Source organism: Pseudophryne corroboree, chromosome 2 (genome assembly GCF_028390025.1).
Source record: "Pseudophryne corroboree isolate aPseCor3 chromosome 2, aPseCor3.hap2, whole genome shotgun sequence".
In the NCBI taxonomy this organism is placed as follows: domain Eukaryota; kingdom Metazoa; phylum Chordata; class Amphibia; order Anura; family Myobatrachidae; genus Pseudophryne; species Pseudophryne corroboree.
In genome coordinates this window covers 144684437-144703664 of record NC_086445.1, presented here as the reverse complement: position 1 = coordinate 144703664, position 19228 = coordinate 144684437, and positions in this window count along the sequence as shown.

Sequence of the window (19228 nt, the reverse complement as noted above, 5' to 3'; positions counted from 1 at the left end):
TGCATGATACGAAGGGTCAGACAGGGTCTGAACAGTGGTGTTTAGTACCTAACCGAAGAGTATTTTATTAGTAACATTCCGGCATTGGTTTGAAAGAGATTAATCGCTCCTGCTTATAGTTATGTTTAAAAGAAGTTTATGGACTTTAAAAGTATTTGCTGTTTTATTACACATGTGGTGTGAGTCCTGAGATTCCCTCCCACCTGAGCAGTCTGGAATAGTCACAGCCCACCTGTTCAAACAAACCTATGACCTTTTGTTATAATGTGAAGACAGATTCCTGTGTCCAATGAACAATTAGATTGCAGGGCCCTCTGTAGTGTACTGTATGCTGTGTATATAAGAAACAGCCAGGCTGGACCAGCTCAGTCTACTCTCCACAAAAGGTTTCCATCACTGACTAACTATGGAGCTGGTGACCAGGACTGCGCAGCGATCATTCCCCAGTGTGTAAGTTTTTCTCTGTAACCAACTTATTCTCTGTTTGTATTTGCCATACTCTCTCTCTCTCTCTCTGTTATTGTTTAGGATTAAGACGCTATTGTATATTTATGTCTAGTTATCCTGCTTAGGTGTTTCATGTTAGTGCTGTAGTGTATAAGCTGTAAACTGTATTTTTCCCTTTTCACATAGCTAAATCTCGTTAGTAAAGGTGTTGGAACCTCAGCAGGGTGTCTGTGTTTCTCTAGCTAGTACAGAGGGTTTCTGAGTATCTCAATCACTCAAACAGCTTGCTTAAATATCCAGGTTAACCAGTGGTATATCATTGCAGTATCTCAATACTAAGACTTACAGTATAATCAGGCTCTGTGTTTAAAGTTTATAAAGTACTGTCTGTGTGTACGCTCGCTGTGTGTATTCCATACACCCAGCGCAGTGTGTGTACGTTACTTGCGTACCACGTGTGAGGTCTTCATACGCAAATAGCGTACGGAGTGCATAGCACGTGCACGAGGTTTAGCGGCCATTACGGCTACACGGTATTAGTATATAGCTAATGTTAAAAGGTAGATAACGGACTCTATCACTTAGCATTAGGAACACTTGTATTTCCCGCTCCCACCTCCCAGTCTCATCTGGCAGTGCGCTGCATAAATTAATACATTACGTGACATCACTGCAACAGCCAACCCTGGACACAGACTAAATAACTATACTTACACAGTGCCAGACCTAATAAATTAAATATGTCAGGGAGCCCACACCCAGCCCCAAAACACTGCCCACTCATTTTGTTTGACATAAACGGGGCTAAATACTTTTATTATACAGCTCAAATCGGCTATGCGGGCACGTCGGCCATGTTTGAACACCCAAGTGAAGCCTCTCTGAGTACACCCCCTGCTGGCGGCCACTGCGCACGTGCAACAAATTGAAATGTCCTATCTTTAAAATGGGACATATTTAACTAAATAAAAAAACCCTGTAACTTTCTGAAAAACTTTAACCCCAAAAGGCACTACACTGGGACAAGCTCTATCTTATAAAACAAACCCCAAGTCTTAATTTGTCCTCTGAGTTATGCCTTCCCAAAAATCCCTCCATAGACTACATTACAAAACTGACAAAAAAAAAACCCAAACAGGAAGTGGCAGAAAAAAACTGACAGTTTAAACTTTAGATTCCTCCCAATTACTCTTTTTTTTTTTGCCCTGAAATTTGGCATGCAGCACCAGGTGATGCTTCTACGCGCCCATGCCAAATTTCAGCTCAGTAGATCCAATCACTTTTGAGTTGTAGCCCCTCAAACACCATGCCCCCATCTCAGAAGTTCCCTATGGGAGAATTCCGTTTGTTCAATTCAGCCTTAATATAAGGGCACGACCGTGCCCTTATAATATCTCTTAACAACTAAGAATAAAAACATGGACTACAGTGCTGGAGTTTTTAAAAAAAAATCTAATTTATTATTGACAAGTGATACTTTTACATTTAAATTTTGAAATGGTGGCAGCACTATAGAACAGACAGGACAACCAAACAAACTTACTCAGAAACCAATCATTGGTGTTCAACTCTCCATTCCACAACTCACCCTTTAAAGTGGTGACTATTGGCTGTTAAAAAGTAAGCTGACTGCCTTAAAGAGGAAACTACCAGCACATTATTAAAGGGGCAACACTCAAGCCCTTCATGGCTTAATATCCCTCATTCTTATACTGTCAGCCTTTGGGGGAACGTAGTACAATAGCCATACACCTTATTTCTCGTCCTAGTGGATACTAGGGTATTGTTCTTCTCTCATGGTTTGTCCATCTGCTCGGGCACAGTTTTCCTAGACAAAGTCTGGTATGAGGGGCATAGAGGGGAGGAGCCAGCACACACATACACACACTAAAAGTTTTAAAGTGCCAGGCTCCAGTGGACCCGATCTATACCCCATGGTACTAAAGTACAAGACCCCAGTATCCACTACGGATTAGGAGAAAAGTAATTACCAGTATGTATCAAATTCCTATTTGTAATAGATAATGTAATCATATATTTGAATAATAGATTAAAAAAAAAATAATCTTTTTAACCACTTGCCTGGCATGGTAGCATCAGATGCCACCATGCCTGCAAGTGCTCTATCTGACCTGGTCGCACAGGATGCGACCAGTCAGATAGAGAGTGTTAGCAGCGGCAGGGAAGAGAAACTTCCCTCCGCTGCTGCTGTCAGAGGGACCGAAGGTCCCTCTGCCTCCCTGCACTCTCCCCGTGTCTGCCATGCTGCCGATCACTGCTGATCGGTCAACACGGCAGGATCTGTCCCCTCCAGCGGCTGCAGACAATGGCAGCCGCTGGGGAGAGTAAATGAACCTTCACAAGCCACCCCCAGACCCCCCTTGTATACCTGCAGGCTGTCCCGGCTTTCAAAATTAAAGCCACGATGGTCACGATGTTCCGATGGTCGCTGTGTTGCCGATCGATGTTTCGTTGTTTGAAATACTATTTAAAAAAATAAAAATAAAAAATAAATTTCCTTTTTTTTAACTAAAATAATTTGGGATTGGGTTAAAGTCATGTTCTTCATTTAATTCATTCTTAAAAAAATGCGACAATTTCGGAGCGGTTTTCGGCGAAATAATTTGTCAGTTAAGTGGTTAAAGGTTGTGCAGCCTTTACCTGCACAATACCTAGGCTTTGCTACACAAAGAATGTTACCAGAGGTGTAGCCAGAACTTTGTGGGCCCCATAGCAACATTTTGATGGGGCCCCTGTCTTTATGCTTCTAGAGAGACACTTCTCTGCAGCAGTTGTTAATGTTATGCCCTATAATAGTGCCCTAGTTCATTTTCTGAACCATAGTAGAGCCTTATTTAATGTTATGTCCCATAGTAGTGCCCTAGTTTATTTTATGAATCGCAGTAGTGCTTAAGTTCACCCTATGTCACATTTCAGAGCTGCCAGTAGTACACAGTATGCCGCACAGTACCCCCAATTCACATTATGATATTAGTGCTCTCCGTTCATACTGTGCCATATTACAGTGCATATTATATATTACATATATTACATATTATATATATTACAGTTCATATTATAAAATATTAAAATGCCCTCCAGTTCATTTTATACCACACTACAATGAGCAGGTCCAGGGGCATATCTAGATATATTGTAGGCCCCAAGGAAAAAGTTTGAAAGGACCCCTACGTACTACTCAATGGCGAAAAATGTATATAACACATGTAACTTTGACAGGGAAGGTGGGCCCCTGTCAGCTCTGGGCCCCAAAGCAGCTGCACTGCCTGCACCTGTGGTAGCTACTCCCTTGCCAGTGCTTGACCCTGTGTTGCTAAAAACACATTTCCATGAAAGTTTTCTGTTTTCATTATCAATTGTTTACTTGGTGGCACGCTTGTCTTGTTGTTTACTGGCAATATGTAATTCTATCTCAGCAGATAAAGCAATATGGCAGCTCCCACTCCTGTTAATTAATGTATAAAGGACTGTATAAAGGACCTAATTTATACATGTACCCAAACTCAATGTTTCCGTACATCTCTGATGATCTTGGATCTGCACAGGATTCGTACTGTGCGTCTGCAGATGCGGGGCTGCGATGTTGCTGTGTCAGCCAATTTTCAGGGCATGCTGAAGCCAGTGGCTGTGTTGTTGGTTGGCTTCAGCAATGCGAGTTCCCTGGCCATCCTGAGTTCCCCGGGAGTTACTCAGATTACCAATTTTCACACTGATGATTCGATGCTACATCCTCGGAAGCAGCAGTGGATCAGAGAAGCGGCCTAGAAGCTGTACAAAGATGCAGCAGCTGTGTGACCTGCGTCCACCTCTGAACCAGGCTTATAATTAGAGGTCATATAACTAACTTCTGTTTATTACAGAAAATATATGGATCTATTAAGTACATATTAACTCTACATTTCTTTAAAAATAACACTATTTATATTAATAGTTTGGGATCAGTAGGATTTACAGACGATCGGGATGCCGGCCATCAGTATACCGACAATGGCACCCCGATCGTCAGTATGCCGGCAGCAGGGCGAGCGCAAAGAGTCCCCTTGCTGGCTCGCCACAGATTTTATTCCCACTCTATGGGTGCCGTGGACACCCACGAGTGGGAATAGCCCCTATTAGCCGGGATTCCAGGTGTCAGCATTGTCAGCGGTCGGGATTCTGGCGTCGGTATCCTGACCGTGGAGATCCTGACTGCTGGCAACTCAACTGCAGACCAATAGAATAGCAGAAAAGAATACTCTGGTCCATCTTGATGAGAAATGGTGAACAGAGTGAAAGCATACAGCCGTTAACAAATCTCACAGTAACGCATACCTCCCAACTGTCCCGATTTTCACGGGACAGTCCCGTTTTTTGGGGACTGTCCCGCTGTCCCACCCGCGGGCCGCAGTGTCCCGCGGTGGGGGGGGGGGGGGGCAGTTGTGAGGCTCTGTCAATCGCTGCTCTGCTTAGCAGAGCAGCTGTGAATGTGAACAAAGGCGCCGAGCCCGGGATGGCGCCGGAGAGGGGTAAGGGGGAGGGGCGGCAGGTGGCCCGCGGGCCAGCAATGCGAAGGAAAGGGGGGGCGGGCAGGTGTGCCCGTCCCCTCTTTCACACCTACAGGCGCTGGTAGCCAGTAGGAGGTGAGGGGGCCGGCCGGACAGCGGGGGGAGGAGGCGGCCACTGAGAAGGGCAGAGCTCAGAGCGTGAGGCAACAGCGGACGGCCAGCGGACGGCAGCAGCGGCAGCTCTACGGACGGCAGCAGCGGCGGCCAGCAAGGAGAAGATCCACGGAGGGCACCAGCATCCGACGAGCAGGAGGCAGAGGTCGCTCGCGGGTGAGCGCGGCACGCGGCTCGGCGGGTCCGATTAAGAGGAAGCAGCGGGGGGGATGGAGATACGTCGGGCACAGGCCGCGGAAGCGACTTCCGGTCACTTCCGGTCGTGCGGCGGCTCCGGAGGCTGGGTGCAGCGCGGGGGGGCCGGAAAAGGGGCGCATTTCGGCGGACAAGGCCACCAGCAAGATCAGCACCGCAGGGCAGCTGCACAAGCCACATTGCCTCCCCTGCAAAATAGCAAAAGGAAAGCAGCATGAAGGGGCCAGCAGAGAGGGGGGTCAGAAGGAGGAGCATACCCCACAGGTTCAGGGAGGAGATCGAGGACAGCGCAGGGTTGCACTTTAACCCTGCAGGTAGGGAAGGAAGGAGCACGTCAGCAGCAGCAGCAGCAGCAGCAGCAGCAGCAGCACAGGGATAATGAGGCAGGAGCTCCCCCTGGCGGCAGGAAAGGAAGAGGATGGCTGCATGAGCAGAAGAGAAGAAAAAGCAGCTCCAATCCTGCAGCCAGGGCTGCGAAGAGGAAGAAGCAGCCGGCAGCAGCGATCACCAGCGAGCAGCAATACGGGGTGAGTGACCTGCCGCCTATTTATGAAGATATCCCCGCGGCAGCGGAGTCAGACGGACCTGACTCCGGGGGGGAGGGGCGGAAGGTTTGGGGCAAAGTTTTGAGCAACGCCAACCCCATTTCACCCGCCATACAACCGCAAACCCCAGCCCGTAGATGGGAGAAAGGAGAAGCAGGATACGAGGGCGGGCCATCATCAGGCGGCCGGGATGCTTGGGTGCAGCAGGCTGCCACCCAGCTGTTCAAGGAGATGTCACAGCTTCCGGCGGCGGGGCAACTGGGCGGGGGGCGGCAGGACACCGGACACAGTCACAGCAGGGAGAGGCATTACAAAGGGCATGGAAGCAGGGAGTCATCTTATGGCCGGAGATCCCCGCGTTACCATTCGCCACCGCCCAGCTCCCGACATCAGCACAGCCACCATTTCGCAGCACGCAGGTCATCACCGGTCAGGAGTTACAGCCGACACGCATCACCGCCGGCGGCATACATCACATCACGGCACGGCTGTCGAGGGTGCAGCTGCAGCAGGAGAGAAGACAGGCAAGAGCAGCGTTATCAGTTGACGGGAGGAGGGCAGCGATCAGCGCAGCACAGCAGCCAGCATGGCACACCGGCAAGACAAGGCGACAGGGAGGCAGTGCACAGGAACTTGCAAGTCTTCACCACGCCAGCAAGATCAACGCACGGGAGCAATACGGCAGTCCACGGTACCATCACGCCAAGGGAGCAGCAGCGGGCATACACGCAGCGGTCAGGAGGCGCGGAATTCCATCGCGGAGAGAGCGTCACGGGCTACGCTACGGCCAGTGATGCCCCAGCAGTCAACACGGTCCAAGTGGCCGCCACACCGAAGGCAGCGTCCGGCGCGATGACCAGCGCGGACGGTCCAGTGAGGGAATCCTCACACGGGACGGGTGAGACCAATGTCGATATGAACAGTTTGTGCAATGTTATGGTGTCCCCAGATATATCGCAAAATGTTAGTAATGTTATGGTTAAGTTCACGGGGGTGGTTGGTAAGGGTGGAGCAGGTCAGGCGAGGGAGCAGGGGGATAGCGCAACGGATTCAGACGAGGACGAATCATGCAGAGTGTTGAGGGAGCAGCTAAAGTTAGCCAGAGCGACTTATAAGAAAAAGAAAGGGCTTACACCGGGGACAGATGCGGTTAGGGAACGGATGGGGCAGGTGCAGCAGGAAACGGCTAAGAAATTTTTGCAGACAGGGTCCGCAGTGGGTTGCGAGTTTAGCGCAGTGGCAGGCCACCTGCCAAAACAAACCAGAAAGGAGATTGAAAAAGGGTTTTTTGTGGATATATGTTCATTGACAGAGAAGGGCTTGAGCGACAAGGAAAAGGCAAAACCGAAAGGGGGTACACAAGCCGATAGCTACAAGACTATTGAGAACTGGCTGAGCGGAATGTTCGCCTACTCCGGCTGTTACATAGAAGCGTACCCCGAGGTAGCGATGAGCATGTTAAAATATACGGATTTTATATACTCCGTGTACAAGGAGCAAGGGGGATCAGTCTGGCTGAGGTACGACGAGAGATTCAGAGCGAAGGCAGAGGGCGGTAAGCCCATCGACTTCGGAGTTAGGGACCTCGACGCGTGGCTCACGGCATTAGCAAGCGGTATAGCGGAGAAGGCTGCACCGGCACAAGCAGCCGGCGCAGGGAGGCCTAGCACGCAGAAACATGACCTCAAATGCTGGGCGTTTAACGAATCACAGTGCACCCGCACGCAGTGCAAGTTCAAGCACGCATGTTCCTTTTGCAACGCAAGTCATGCCGCAAAGGATTGCTATAGGAAGAGGGCTAATCACCCAAGAAAGCTACCCGCGGCAGCAGGGGCTGGGAAAAGCGGTTAGCCCAGTGAATTTAAGCAGGATCCTGGGGTGGCTAGCCAGGTATCCCAAGCAGCAGGAAGCCAAATTGCTGCGGGACGGTTTTAGGGAGGGCTTTAGGATACCGATAATAAGAGAGGTCCCGCCCACAGAAAAAATAAGAAACCTGAAATCCGTCAAGGAGCAACCGGGGGTGGTACGTGAGAAGATCGCAAAGGAGCTAGAGTTAGGTAGAATGGGGGGGGCCATTCGCAGCCCCACCATTACAGGATTTGATAGTGTCACCTTTGGGATTGGTCCCAAAAAAGGCACCGGGGAAGTTCAGGCTCATTCAGCACCTGTCTTACCCCGAGGGAGGGTCAGTAAATGACGCACTGGACAAAGAGCAATGTTCAGTGCAGTATCAATCCTTTGACCAAGCGGTCAAGATGGTGAGAGCACAAGGGAGAGGAGCTCTCATGGCAAAGCTAGACATCGAGTCGGCTTTCAGACTGCTTTCCTTGCACCCAGAGAGCTTCAGGCTGATGGGTTTAAGTTTTGACGGGGTTTTCTTTGTGGACAAATGCCTGCCAATGGGTTGCGCCATTTCATGCGCTTTCTTCGAGGCATTTAGTTCGTTTCTGCAATGGTGTTTGCAGGAACGCGCTGGGGCAAGGGCCATAGCGCATTATCTAGACGATTTCTTGGTGGCGGGCCCACCAGAGTCGGAGCAGTGCAGCCACCTTTTACGCGAGCTACAGGGTATGCTGGAAGAGTTCAGCGTACCCATCACGGCGGAGAAAACCGAAGGTCCGACGGAGGTTATATCCCATTTAGGCATAGAAATCGACACGGTTAGGCAGGAGTGCAGACTCCCAACAGAGAAGGTGGTAAAGTTGGTCAGGGAAGTGACGACTGCGCAAAGGCCAAGAAGGTCACGTTGGGGCAGTTGCAGTCTTTACTGGGGAGCCTAAATTTTGCTTGCAGGGTGATTCCAATGGGCAGAATCTTCAAGAGGCGGCTGGAACAAGCCACAGCGGGCATGGCAGCAAAGCACCACTTCATACATATCACCAGGGAGCTTAGGGAGGACCTGCGGGTGTGGGAGGAGTTCCTCCTACATTTCAACGGTGTGCAAATCTGGCCCAAGGAAGTAGCGTCAAACCGTGCGCTGCAGTTATTTACAGACGCAGCAGGAGCTACGGGGTTTGGGGCATACTTGCAGGGCTAATGGTGCGCCCAGCGATGGCCACCAGAATGGGAGACCGCGGGGATCACCAAGAACTTAGCGGCATTGGAGTTGTTCCCAATAGTCGTGGCAGTTGATATATGGGGTAAAGTGCTGGCAAACAGGCAGATCCAATTCTGGTGCGACAACATGGGGGTGGTGCAAGCCGCGAACAACCAGCGGGCATCATCGCCGCCGGTGGTCAGGTTGCTTAGGAGGTTGGTGGCAGCATGTTTGCACCACAACATAACATTCAAGGCTAGACACGTGCCAGGGGAGAAGAACGTAATAGCGGACGCATTGTCCAGGCAGAAATGGGAAGTTTTTAGGGCCGCAGCGCCGGGAGCAAGCGAAGTAGGTTTAACATGCCCCTCCTATCTCTGGCAGATAGTCGATCAGAACTAGACAACTTGGTGGAGCGGTCCCTGGCACCAAAGACCTAGAAGGCCTACAAGGCCGCATGGAGAAAATGGCGGCAGTTCCAAGGGGCGGGGGATATTGAATCCAAGCCTCCACAGCAACAATTGTTGGCGTTCTTGGACAAGCTCAGAAGGGAGCAGACTTCCAGGGCCAGAGCAAACACGATACTAGCAGGGGTATCCTTTTTTCAGAAACTGGCAGGCAAAAGGGACGAGACGAAGAGTTTCGTAGTACACACAATAATGAAGGGCTGGGCAAGGGCGGAGGTTAAGAAACCAGACGCTAGAGAACCAATCACAATCGAAAGGCTGAGGAAACTGATAGAAGCGGTCCCAAGCGTCTGTTTACAACGGCTATTATTATGGCTTTTAGGGGGGCATTCAGGGTTAGTGAGTTGGTAGCGCAGTCCAAAACAGCAAGGGAAACGGGGCTGCAGCGCAGTAGCGTTACCGTAGCGGATGACACAGTATTGTGTAAAATACGCCGATCAAAGACAGACCAGAACGGAAAGGGAAAATGGGTGCAGCTACGCAGGCACGCCGACGCTACGGTCTGCCCGGTAAGGGCGGTCGAAGCCTTTAGGATAACAAGGCCGGCAGGAGGGGAGAATTTTCTGGTACACAAGGACGGGGCGGCGCTCACTAGGTACCAGTTCGCAGCAGTGTTGAAGAGATGCGTAGGAGCACTTGGCTGGCAGGCGGAGAGGTTCGGGACACACTCGTTTAGAATAGGGGCGGCCACGTCAGCCGCTTACGAAGGGTGCGCGATCAAAGAGATCAAAGCATTAGGCAGGTGGGGGTCCAACAGCTACAGGCGCTACATTAGACCCCTCAACGACGAAACAGAAAACATCTAACTATCATACCCCCCCCCCCCCCTCTCCCACACAGCCCCATCCGCAAGAAAAAAGGAGGCGAGGCAGATATGGATCGTCGGTCACTCATATGTTCACTGGGCGGCAGCACGGGCCGCCGGGAGGTCGTATGGAAAGCAGTTGGGGCTAGCGGAGAAGGAGGGGAATGTACGCTGGTTCGGGCAGAGAGGGATGAGGTGGCACGGCTTGAGGGGCACCTTGTTATCCGGGGAAGATGCGACAAGCAGCCCTGACACCATAGTATTACACCTGGGGGGTAACGATTTGGGCGACATGAAATCCCTAGACTTGATCAGGACAATACAGGCCGATCTAGCATGGGTAAACGAGCGATGGCCGGGCGTAGAGCTAATATGGTCTAACATCATTCCCAGGCTAGCTTGGCGCGGAGCATGGAAAGGGGCAGGAGTGGAGAAGGCCAGGAAAAGGGTCAACGCGGCCGTGGGCAAGTGCGTGGCAGCGCTAGGGGGACGGGTCATACGCCATAAGGACATCAGCCAAACGATCGGGGGCATGTATAGGAGCGACGGGGTCCATTTGTCGGACATTGGGATTGACTTTTTCAATAATGCGCTTCAGGAAGCACTGGAGGCCGGGGGTCAGTAGCTGGTTGCAGGGTGGGGGCTTCGGGTCTCGGGGGGGCAGCCGAGATCCTCGTGTGGCGGGAAGAAGCGGTGCGCAAGGCATGGCGAACGGGGGAGCCAGCCGAGGTAGGCAGATTCACCCTCGGTGAACGGGCGCACGCTCGGCTCCAGCTTTGGACGGTTGGGCCAGTGAGCTGCGTGCCAGGCGAGCGTGATATGCGCCAGGAGGGCTGGTTCCCCAGGGGCGTTGCCGCGGTGCCTACAGGGTAGGCAGGGCACGCCCCCAGGTAATCAGGAGGGGTCAGGGACCCATTGGCGCCTTGCCCACCACTTCTGTCCGTGCCCTGCAACCTTGTAAGGTAACATGGAATAAGGTAATGGAAATAAACTGTGGCCAGTAATTCGATCCAAAAGAAATGTGTCAGACTCTTATTTAAAGGGGAGCTTATTAGCTTATGTGAGCGGTAACAAAGGGGGACGCCGTGGGTCGACCTCTCCCCCTTATGTGAACAAAGGCGCCGAGCCCGGTATGGCGCCGGAGAGGGGTAAGGGGGAGGGGCGGCAGGTGGCCAGTGGGCCAGCGGCGCGAAGGAAAGGGGGGGGGCGGGCAGGTGTGCCCGTCCCCTCTTTAACACCTACAGGCGCTGGTAGCCAGTAGGAGGCGAGGGGGCCGGCCGGACAGCGGGCGGCTTAAATAGGAAGGCGGGGGGAGGAGGCGGCCACTGAGAAGGGCAGAGCTCAGAGCGTGACCCACCCACCCACCCATTAAAAAAGGTGTATATATGTACATATACTTACAGTTCAGAGTTTTATTGTATAAGTCGTTGAAAGTTATAATATGGTTGTATGTTTAACGTGTTAAGGAAAAGAAATGCAGGAAATATGTATGTCACAGTCAGCGGGCGGCGGGAAGAAGCGGTGCGCAAGGCATGGCGAACGGGGGGAGCCAGCCGAGGTTGGCAGATTCACCCTCGGTGAACGGGCGCACGCTCGGCTCCAGCTTTGGACGGTTGGGCCAGTGAGCTGCGTGCCAGGTGAGCGTGATATGCGCAAGGAGGGCTGGTTCCCCAGGGGCGTTGCCGCGGTGCCTACAGGGTAGGCAGAGCACGCCCCCAGGTAATCAGGAGGGGTCAGGGACCCATTGGCACCTTGCCCACCACTTCTGTCCGTGCCCTGCAACCTTGTAAGGTAACATGGAATAAGGTAATGGAAATAAACTGTGGCCAGTAATTCGATCCAAAAGAAATGTGTCAGACTCTTATTTAAAGGGGAGCTTATTAGCTTATGCGAGCGGTAACAAAGGGGGACGCCGTGGGTCGACCTCTCCCCCTTATTCAGTGGAGTCAGAGGGAGAGGGAGCATGCCAGCTGCTCACAGAGCGCTGGGCATGCCCCCTCAGTGACGAAAACGGGGGCGAGGCTCGCGATTGCGGGTCCTCCCGCGAAGCCACGCCCCTTTTCCATAGGCCACTCCCCTTTTCGGGTGTCCCGCTCCACAAGAACAGAAATTTGGGAGGTATGCAGTAACGTGGTTTTAAATGTCAGCAAATATTGCTCTATACAGGAAGCCGAATATCCTGTCAGAAATGGAGATATGTAACGTATTACATTTGCTGAGCATAAGTTGTTTCCCTCTGTAATCAGATATTTTGTGTTATTTCAGGCTAAAAGTGGCTGCAGTGCCATTGAATGGGGTTATTGACTGAAAGCCTGCTGTGTGTGTAGAAAAACATTCCCCTCACCATCATAACTAAGGGGGTCATTCCGAGTTGATCGCTCACTAGCTACTTTTAGCAGCCGTGCAAATGCATAGTCGCCGCCCACGGAGGAGTGTATTTTCGCTTTGCAAGTGTGCGAACGCGTGTGCAGCCGAGCGGGACAAAAAAGTTTTTTGCAGTTTCTGAGTAGCTCTGGACTTACTCAGCCCTTGCAATCACTTCACTCTTTTTGGTCCCGGAATTGACGTCAGACACCCGCCCTGCAAACGCCTGGACACGCCTGCGTTTTTCCAAACACTCCCTGAAAACGGTCAGTTGACACCCACAAACGCCCTCTTCCTGTCAATCTCCTTACGATCGGCTGTGCGAATGGATTCTTTGTTAAATCCATCGCCCAGCAACGATTCGCTTTGTACTCGTACGACGCGCATGCGCATTGCGGTGCACACGCATGCACAATAGTAACCTGTTTGCTGCGAAAAATGGCAGCGAGCGATCAACTCGGAATGACCCCCTATATGTTCCCAGCTTAGATAAGTTCCTGAAACTTTTATGTAGCAAAACGTTTGTAGTCACCCATACATCATACCTATATGTGCTAGTTGTACACCTCATTCCAAATCCATGGGCATTTATTTATGTGGAACTGTTCCCTCATTTGCTGCTATAGGTGCTCATTCCGAGTTGATCGCTCGTTATTTTTTTTCCGCAACGGAGCGATTAGTCGCTAATGCACATGCGCAATGTCCTCAGTGCGACTGCGCCAAGTAAATTTGCTATGCAGTTAGGTATTTTACTCACGGCATTACGAGGTTTTTTCTTCGTTCTGCTGATCGGAGTGTGATTGACAGGAAGTGGGTGTTTCTGGGCGGAAACAGGCCGTTTTATGGGAGTGTGTGAAAAAACGCTGCCGTTTCTGGGAAAAACGCGGGAGTGGCTGGAGAAACGGAGGAGTGTCTGGGCGAACGCTGGGTGTGTTTGTGACGTCAAACCAGGAACGACAAGCACTGAACTGATCGCACTGGAAGAGTAAGTCTCGAGCTACTCAGAAACTGCACAGAGAAGTCTTTTCGCAATATTGCGAATCTTTCGTTAGCAATTTTGATAAGCTAAGATTCACTCCCAGTAGGCGGCGGCTTAGCGTGTGCAAAGCTGCTAAAAGCAGCTTGCGAGCGAACAACTCGGAATGAGGGCCATTGCTGCTATCACTATTCTGGGAAGACCTCCTACTAGATTTTGGAACATGTCTGTGGCGATTTGCATCCATTTGGAACTGATTTTGGGTGATAAGACCTGGCTCCAGTGCAAATATGTTTGCTAGGGATGAAGTCAGGGCTCTGTGCGGGGTGTGGTATGGAAGGTAGAAAGTAACTAGGTCGACAGTGTCTAGGTCGACCACTATTGGTCGACAGTAACTAGGTCGACAGGGTGTCTACGTCAACATGTTCTAGGTCGACAGGTCAAAAGGTTGACATGGGTTTTTATGGGGTTTTTGTGTCGTTTTCTTCGTACAGTGACCTGAAACCCCAATAAGTGCACCGTGTCCCCCATGCATGGCTCACTTCGCTCGCCATGCTTCGGGCAAGGTGCCTCGCTGCGCTCGGCACAGGTTACCGTTCCCAATTGTAGTCAACGTGGATCGTTAAGTATGAAAAGGTTAAAAAAAAGAAAAAAATTGTGAAAAACTCATGTCGACCTTTTGACCTGTCAACCTAGAACATGTCGACCTAGAGACCTTGTCGACCTAGAAACCCTGTCGACCTAGATAGTGTTGACCTAGTTACTGTCGACCTAGAGACCAGATCCCGGTAGCTACACCCTTGCCTGACTTCATCCCTAGTGCACAGAGGGGATCCGGTCTCTAGGTCAACAGTAACTAGGTTGACATTATCTAGTTCGACCACTATTGGTCGACAGTAACTAAGTCAACAGGGTGCCTAGGTCGACAGGTCTCTTGGTCGACATGTTCTAGGGCGACAGGTCAAAAGGTCGACATGAGTTTTTCACAATTTTTTCTTTTTTTTAACCTTTTCATACTTAACGATTGACGTGGACTACAATTGGGAACGTGGTAAAGAGAAGATCTAAAGAGCTACAGTGGCGCCAGATAGGACCTTTATAAGCAGCAACCCCTTTGGACCAATGGTATTCCCTTTTACCAGAGTGTAATATAAAGCATGCAAAAGTAGGTACAATAGGGTGCGCTAAATGAATATAATAGAAGGAAAACTCAATTCCCTTGATGATAGTGATATTCTGTGAATAACAGATATAAACAAAATTCCCTTAGCGTGGGAATAAAAACACTTCCCTTAATACTTCACAAATGCACACATTTTTCAAGTGAGTTCCATATGCAAAGGAAACAAGAAATGGCATATAGTGTAGTATATTTATAAAGGGGTATTTAATATAACAATCGTTATAATAATATATTCATAAAACAAGTATCATGATTCACTAAAATGACTTATAAAACATACATGAAACAATGCAGGCAATTTCTTTTATAAAACACCCAAATGGAGGGTGATATATGGGTGGAGGATTACTAGATAGTTGTGAAAAATGGGCCTTCAGATATAAGTGTGGGATCACTGGCTCTGGAACCTTGTTCCCCTGTCCACGTCACACTACCGTCTGGTTCACCTTTCTCCCAAGTATACGCAACCAACACTCCACTCTCCTGCTGCAACGCGTTTCGGGGCAATCCCTTCCTCAGGCACAGAGGGTGGAGTGTGTTAGACTTCCTTTTATGCTCCTTCCGGTAATTACTTCCGGGTCAAAAGTCATAAATAAAATTAGATATAGAATTAAATCTTGCATTCATAAGTATAACATGATGAGTAATATAAACTAAATATTGAATTATAAAAGCTGAAATTTTATAGCTTTTATAATTAATTAAAAAAAAAATATATATATAGTCCGGAGAATTCTCTTGGCCGCGATCAACTTGGAATTACCCCCTAAGACCGTGTGGAATGAGACTCTTTACTTATGTATCCACTTCATTTCACTCCTAGCCAATCGTGTGACTTCATCTCTTTGCTTCCAGTTGTCCTTCACGTTTTCGATCGCCAAAAAACGAATTATGGGGGTAATTCCAAGTTGATTGCAGCAGGATTTTTGATAGCAATTGGGCAAAACCATGTGCACTGCAGGGGAGGCAGATATAACATGTGCAGAGAGAGTTAGATTTGGGTGGGTTATTTTGTTTCTATGCAGGGTAAATACTGGCTGCTTTCTTTTTACACTGCAATTTAGATTTCATATTGAACACACCCCACCCAGAATGTAAATGGGTACATGATTCAGATCAGCAGAATAGGAAGTGTCATTAGGACCTCATTCAGTAAGGATTGCAGTTTCTGCTAAAAAGCAGTTGCTGCGATCAAATAGTTGCCGCCCAGAAATAGAGAAAAAAAAATGCGCGGTCTGATCACAAAACCATACGCAGTTACTGGAACATCGAAGATTTTTCCCATCTGCGTCAGACAAAGTTGTCCACAATTTTGGAGATGATAGAGGCTAGAAGTGGTCATCATGTGACGTCAGAGGCCCTCCTTAAAAATGCCTGGGCACACCTGTGTTTTTTCAGACACATCCAGAAAACGGCAGGTTTCCGCCCAGAAACGCTGGCTTCCTGTCAGACAAACAGTGACTGCATTGCAATTACGATCAGTAAACATTTTCTGTTGCTATTTCTCCTTGCGCCTGCGCAAAGTGAACACTGGGCACACGCAGTTCGATAATTGGATGAATTCGCAAATTTTGCAAACCAACCTGAATAAGGCCCTTAGTGCAGAAAGGTAGGGCTGCTAAATGTACCCACAATATGTAATAAGGAACACTGCGCCACAGGGTGGTGTGTCTAACATATACCAAATATATGTTGTAACAGTAAAATTTTCCTCTGTCTTCCGAATTCACTCGTGCCCCATTTGCAGCTACTGCCTCAGTGCCGGTGCTAGGGTGTTTGGCGCCTCCCTGCAAACTACAAAATTTGCGCCCTCTCCAATACTTAATAAAGGGACAGTGTGCGCCTTAAAAAAGAAGGTGTGGTATCACAAGGAAGGGGCATGGCCACACAATAGCACCCCAATTCAAAATACGCCACACAGTAGTGCTATCTTATTGTCATTACACCGCATGTAATAATAATAATAATGCCCACAGTAGAAGTGCCCTTTATACACATACCCACCATATCAGTGCCGCTTATACACATAATAATGCCAACAGTAGCAGTGCCGCTTATACACATGCCCACGGTAGCAGTGCCACTTCTACACATGCCCACGGTAGCAGTGCCACTTATACACATGCCCACATTAGCATTTCCGCTTATATACATGCCCACGGTAGCAGTGCCATTTATACACATGCCCACGGTAGCAGTGCCCCTTATATACATGCTCACGGCAGCAGTGCCACTTATATACATGCCCACAGTAGCAGTGCCACTTATACACATGCCTACGGTAGCAGCGCACCTTATACACATGTCCACGGTGGCAGCGCCCCTTATACGCATGCCCAATGTAGCAGCGCCCCTTATATACATGCCGAGGGTAGCAGCGCCCCTTTTGCACATGCCCAGGGTAGCAGCGCACCTTATACACATGCCCAGGGTAGCAGCACCCCTTTTACACATGCCCAGGGTAGCAGCATGCCTTTTACACATGCCCACGGTAGCAGCGCCCCTTATGCACATGATAAATGCCACATATACACACACGCTGAGTGCCCTACACACACACTGCTGACACACAGAGTGCCTGCACTGCTTGGCTTCCCTGGTGACTGGAGTGAATGAGCGAGTCCACTTCAGTACACAATTCCACAGTGTGACTGACTTTGTTTCATGCTCTGTGCTTGGGTTCTCTAAATGCTCCTCTACGCGGCACACTCTCCCTCTCCTCTCCCACCCCACGTACCTGTAGGAGGCCTCGGCTGGGATTGCACCTCCTCCGCCTTCTCTCGCTTGCTCTGCCCTGTTAATCAGCCAGGAGCGGCAGCTCTGGAGGACAGCGGTGGCACTGTGTGTGCGCTGTGGGCGGCAGCAGTCTCTCTGGGGTGGAGGGGGAGGCAGCCAGAGGGACATTACCCGGGGAACCGCACTACACACTGCCGGCTGCTGCTGCGCCGTATGACAGGCGCAGCGGCAGCAGCAGGGTAGCAGTGCAGTCAGAGCGCCTCTTCAGCTTTGGCGCCTACCTGCACTGCATACCCTTGCTGAGCGGGTAGCGCCGGCTCTGTACTGCCTCTCATTACCAACTCCCTCTAGCACATAAACTCTCACAGGCAGGGCCCTCTCCACCTGATTAGGAGCCACATGCAATGCCAATGTTCATGTAGCTGAGCGAGTTTTTACAACTGTGTATGCACCTCTGACAAACTCATTCATTACATCCGTCCCACAGTGTCTCAATGTACTACAGGTTGAGTATCCCATATCCATATATTCCGAAATACGGATTATTCCGAAATACGGAATTTTTTGAGTGAGACTGAGATAGTGAAACCTTTGTTTTCTGAAGGCTCAGTGTACACAAACATTGTTTAATACACAAAATTATAAAAAAATATTGTAATAAATGACCTTCAGGCTGTGTATACAAGGTGTATATGAAACATAAATGAATTGTGTGAATGTACACCCACATTGTTTAATGCACAAAGTTATTAAAAATATTGACTAAAATGACCTTCAGGCTGTGTGTATAAGGTGTATATCAAACATAAATGCCTTCCGTGCTTAGACTTGGGTCCCATCGCCATGATATCTCATTATGGTATGCAATTATCCCAAAATAATTCCGAAAAATCCGATATCCAAAATACCTCTGGTCCCAAACATTTTGGATATGGGATACTCAACCTGTACTAATAATGCTGCTTTAGGGTGTTTCTGTTTAAAACAGATCTGGCACCACATAAAACATATTCAATTTCCCTACCTGTTCAACCCTCTCCCTTCTTCACTGCCCCATCCCAAATTGCACTGACTAATGCTGGCTGCTATTGCTCGTGTGAAAAAAAAAAAAAAAAGAAGGTTCCAATGAACAGTTACATTTATTTATTTACTAACAGATTCTTCTATAGCTCAGCAAATTCCGTTGTGCTTTACAATTGGAAACAACAATGATAAAACAAAACTGGGTAATAACAGAGTGTCATAGAGGTAAGAAGGCCCTGCTCGCAAGCTTACAATCTATGCGGATCATTCCGACCTGTTCACTCGCAGGTTATTTTTAGCACTGCTGCAATCAGGTAGTTTCCGCCTACAGGGGAGGGGGAACAGCTGTGCAGGGCTGCAAACGCTTGTGCAGAGAGCTACACAAACAGTCTCTGCACAGCTCAGGACCTTCTCACCCGCTGCAATGAACCAGGACGGAGCTGACGTTAGGATCCCTCCCTGGAAACGGCCGGGCACGCCTGCATTCACATGGACACTCCCTGAAAATGGTCAGTTGATGCCCACGAACGGCCTTTTCCTGTAAATCTTCTAGCGATCGCCGGTGCGATCACTTTCTTTGTTAGATCCGTCGCCAGGGAGCGACGCGCCTGAGCATTGCGACCCATGCACAGGCGCACTTCAGACCTGATCGCACCAATGCGAAAAACAATAGCGTGCGATCAGGTCGGAATGACCCCCTATAGGTGGGTGAATCATTAAAATGGGCCTAGCGGTCTTTGGCTGGCACTAGTATCTATGTTTGCCTGTTTC